The sequence below is a fragment of the Limulus polyphemus genome, unplaced genomic scaffold (genome assembly GCF_000517525.1).
Source record: "Limulus polyphemus unplaced genomic scaffold, Limulus_polyphemus-2.1.2 Scaffold831, whole genome shotgun sequence".
Taxonomy (NCBI): Eukaryota; Metazoa; Arthropoda; class Merostomata; order Xiphosura; family Limulidae; genus Limulus; species Limulus polyphemus.
This window is the reverse complement of record NW_013666441.1, coordinates 397,064-402,260: the sequence shown is the minus strand read 5'-3', so window position 1 is coordinate 402,260 and position 5,197 is coordinate 397,064.

Genomic DNA, 5,197 nt, shown 5'->3' with positions numbered 1-5,197 from the left:
ACACAATGTAAGACATTAATCGATCACATAAACGTAAGTCTACACAATGTAAGACATTAATCGATCACATAAACGTAAGACTACACAATGTAAGACATTAATCGATCACATAAACGTAAGTCTACACAATGTAAGACATTAATCGATCACATAAACGTAAGACTACCAATGTAAGACATTAATCGGGCACATAAAAGAAGATAAAAAAGATAGTTCTCTGCACGTGCCCAAAGAGTTACATTTAATTGATTGAACTGTAAAGTTAAATCTGTCATATTAACAGTTTCCAGGCATTATTTTTTTGTTTTTTCTTAGATACAACAATGTAAGATTATTTTCTCTAGGTGTGGCAGTTAGGTGTTCACTTAACGATTCCTTAAAACTGTCTGACTGTTGTGTTCTTGGCCGTTGCTAGGCAGCATGCTTTTCCTTAAGCACAACAATGTAATAGTGCTTTTGCTAGGTGTGATAATAAAGTGTTTAATTAATCTTAATTGTTGAAACGTTAATGATTTCGTAAAGCTGTTTGGATGTTGGGTTCCAGGCGGTTGCTAGGCAGCATGCTTTCTTTCTTTTTACATGTGTATTTGCATGGCAGCTATTTGTTTCAAGATGTCAATATTTACTGAACATTTGTTGTACTATTGTTTGAGGTATCACTCTCCAGCACGTTACCTTTAATGGATAGACTGAATATATCACAACGAAAAAATGTGAACTCATTTTTTAAACATTTCGTTCTCCATTTGACATATTCCAGTTTAATAAACTGATAAAGTATGCGGTTCTTGGAGGGCTCTACTAATGCTTCGTTGTGAGACTTTCCTCTAAAAATGTTATTAGAACTATCAGTTTCTATTTGGATATTTTTATTACTGATATTTCCGTCTTTCAATTGTAAATATGTATGTGAAGTGTTTTAATATATACTAGATGTACTTCTACAGAGTCTCCGAAAGTATTCTGTTTCAAGAGTAAATAAAACCAAAATTAAAAGTAATAAATATTTTTATTTCTTGATTTTGAAGTTCATATGTCATGCTTTGTTGTAGCCTATAGAGTACATAATTCTTCTCATGCGTACGTTTTACTGACGTCACGACAATACAAATTGCAATGTTAAGCGTTCCTTATGCGACGTCATTTTAGTGCTTACTGACCGACTGACAGACAACACACTACTGTATAATGGTGAGAGTGTTTGTTTGCCATAATGAAATCGATTGGTAGCATAGCATCCATTTATGTAATGTACTTTAGAAACTAACTGTCGGATGAACTCACAATATAAAAAATATTTTTACCTAACATACGCCACAAATAACATTTGTGTACGGTTACAATATGACGGTGCGTGCACTATTTCTTTTAGCGCAGAACGATTTCTTTTTATCTCTTCTCATAGTTCTCATTTCGATCTAGCTAATGACGTTACTGAGAAGTGCTGTGACTGCGCACTAGGAATATTATTGTTTCGGTCCTGATAAAGAGATTTTACGCCATTTTCTTTTATTTGAGTGGTTAATGTTTCGAAGTTAACCTATTTTTGGATGGATGACTAGTATGCTATGAGTATTGAATATATAATATGCAGTATAATATATTGTAATAGGTTTTTATAACAGGTGAACTAACTAGACAGGTTACATTTATACTCTCGAAGTTTCCATTATTTTAGAAATGACAGGGGTGTTACTACGAGTGTATATTTTTTTTGTTAGAATCTCAAGTATATTATCTGTAGGTACTTAACGAGTTTATATTTTTTGTTACTTGCCTTAACTGTTTTTAATTACAACTTACGCATTTTTTTTTATTAAATGGAGTTAGAAAACAACTGCGATATGGGTAATTTAAAATGGTAAAATTGTCGCAGAATTTTATTTATCTGTTATCTATTGGCTAAGAATCCCGTGATGGGCAGAGCACATATAGCCCATTATGTAACTTTGCGCTTAGCAACAACAAAAGCAAAATCTAATTTAAAACAAAAAGTGTGAATTGAAAACATTTAGTTTGATTTCTAAATTTTTCAAATATATATTTTAATTTATGCATTTTTCTTGTTACTTACGCTACCTGGTGGACATTCTATCAGTTTTAGTCAACATAAATAAATGTTCCACGATTTGTGTATAAGAAAGAACAAAATATAAGGTATATGAATTTAACCACTTATCTTCTGTGTACCTGATGGTTCAGCGGTTGAATTTAGAGGGATAAAAGGGAAGGCAGATAGTTAGCACCACCCACCGCCAACTCGTAGGCTACTCTAATCAAATAGTGGAATTTACCGTCATGTTAAAATGCACTAACTGCTGAAAGGGCGAGGATGTTCGGTGATGGGATTCGAACCCGCGACCCACAGGCTACGAGTTTAGCCTCGTAACCACCAGGTCATGCCAAACCCTCAGCGGTAAGCTTACCACGCTAAAATTCGGGTTTTGATTTCTACAGCAAAATAACCAGTCAAAAATAATGGATAATTATTTGTGACGTTATGTCACGTGTTATTGAAACACCTAAAGTATTTTATGTCATCAGTGGTGATTGGAGGATTTCACATCTAAACCAAATAAACTGCACTAATTCCAACACTATATGAGGCATGCTTTGTTTTTTTGCTTCACTCTTCCAAGCTGCAGTGGAAGTAGCGACTCAAAAAAAATAGGTTAGGCCTCCACTTCATATTTCTTCACCGAAATGCATGTTTTGATGAGGAAAAGAAACTCACAAATAAACAACAAAAAATTACTAGCAACCTCTAATAACATATGTTCAATGTATACATTTCTTCTGGTGAGCATTATATCAACTGTATCAACATATTATACCAGTTGTACATGATTTGTGAAACAAGCTACAAGATATAAGGATTGTTTCGTTCTTCTTCTATTACTACCAATCTCTAGTAACATATGTTTGATTTATGCATTTATTCTTATTAGCGCCACCTGGTGAACATTTTATCAACTGTATCAATATATTATGCCAGTTGTACATGATTTGTGAAACAAGCTATAAGTTATAAGGACTGTTTCGTTTTTCTTCTGTTATTAACAATCTCTAGTAGGAACTTATTGAACGTCTTCGTACATACGATCTCAGTTTACAGTATCTCACTGTGCCACAATGAATAATTAACATAGGCGGTTGTCTTGAAATCGATCAATATTACGTGACAGTCACCATTGTCTTGTGGAAAATTCACCACGTAAAATATTCGATTTGGGTCATGATTATTCTTAAAATTTTCAAAGAGCATTGATAGACCAATCGCACTTTAGCGCCACTTGATGGTGATTTATGAAAACTGGTTGATATGAAACACAGTTACTGTATTCCGGGCAAACACATGCTGTTATTGACGCCACAACATATTCTCGGTAAACACATGCTGTTATTAACGTCACAACATATTCTCGGTAAACACATGCTGTTATTAACGTAACAACATATGCTAGGTAAATACATGTTGTTATTAACGTAACAACATATGCTAGGTAAACACATGCTGTTATTAACATCACAGTAAACACATGATCTTGTTAAAAAGATATTATCTCAGATTTTCTAAGTCCTTCTCCAGCTGACTATCACAATGTACTTTATTTACCAACGAATACTTGTTTAAATACAGGGTAAACTATATTTACCACACAATCTATAGTATAATTTCACTACCTGTGTAGGTTTCATTACCTTTCACACCACCCATGTAGGTTTCATTTTCTGTCTCGGCACCTTTATCGTGTGATTACGTAATAAATCACTTGTGCGGTTTTATTATCTTTCAGGGAACCTATGAAATTTGGTTAACTTCAGTGTGACATATTTGGTTTCACCGCATTAAACATGACAGTTCGAAGACTTTACACTTTATCACATTGGTTTCATTGCTTTTCACACCTCTGTGTTGTAAATGATTATGAACCTGTAAACACCAACATGGTTATCTGTTGTAATGGCTAAGAACCTGTAACCACCAACATGGTTATCTGTTCTAATGACTAAGAACCTGTAACCACCAACATGGTTATCTGTTGTAATGACTAAGAACCTGTAACCACAACATGGTTATCTGATTGTAATGACTAAGAACCTGTAACCACCAACGTGTTTATCTATTGTAATGATTAAGAACCTGTAACCACCAACATGGTTATCTGTTGTAATGACTAAGAACCTGCTACCATCAACATAGTTATCTGTTGTAATGACTAAGAACCTGCAACCACAACATGGTTATCTGTTGTAATGACTAAGAACCTGTAACTACAAACGTGTTTATCTGTTGTAATGTTATGAACTTGTAACCACCAACATGGTTATCTGTTGTTATGACTAAGAACCTGCAACCACCAACGTGGTTATATATTGTAATGACTAAGAACCTGTAACCAACAACATGGTTATCTGTTGTAATGACTAAGAACCTGTGGCCATCAACATGGTTATATATTGTAATGATTAAGAACCTGTAACCACCAACGTGTTTATCTATTGTAATGATTAAGAACCTATAACCACCAACGTGTTTATTGATTGTAATGATCATTGTGGTTGATTTGATTAAAATAAATTAGAAAGTACAAATTAACATCACTAGATTTACACGAACACGCAAACAATTCTACTGTAAATTATTAACAATATATTGTAAGAAATAAAGTGTAGTTTTGATTGAAAAAAGAAAGAAAGAAAAGGTAACAAACCTTATGTGTTACGCATTAAAAAAAACAAAACAGGATGGGAAAAGAACCAAATAAAAACAACAACGTGACCTGATCGGAGTAGGTCTGTCTTGTAAATGTGAGTCTCTCGAAAAGAACCTTCATTTTATGGTAAAATCTTTGATGCAAAGACAGGAAAATGTTGTTATATTTATAAATATGAAATTCAATCATTGTGTGTATGGATATGGAAACTGTGGCATCTATGTGTGTCTTTCTAATGAAATACTTTAGAAGTATTTAATCGAGTTTATGACGTATAAGATAGTTTATTCAAACTTGACGAATTCGTAATATTCTATACGGAACAAAAGATCAATTCTCCCTTTTCGCAAAATACTCTTTATTGTACCTCTTTCGTGGGATCACAGGCTAGTCGACACTATTAAAACGTTAAAAACCAGCAAGGATCACAGGCTAGTCGACACTATTAAAACGTTAAAAACCAGCAAGGATCACAAGCT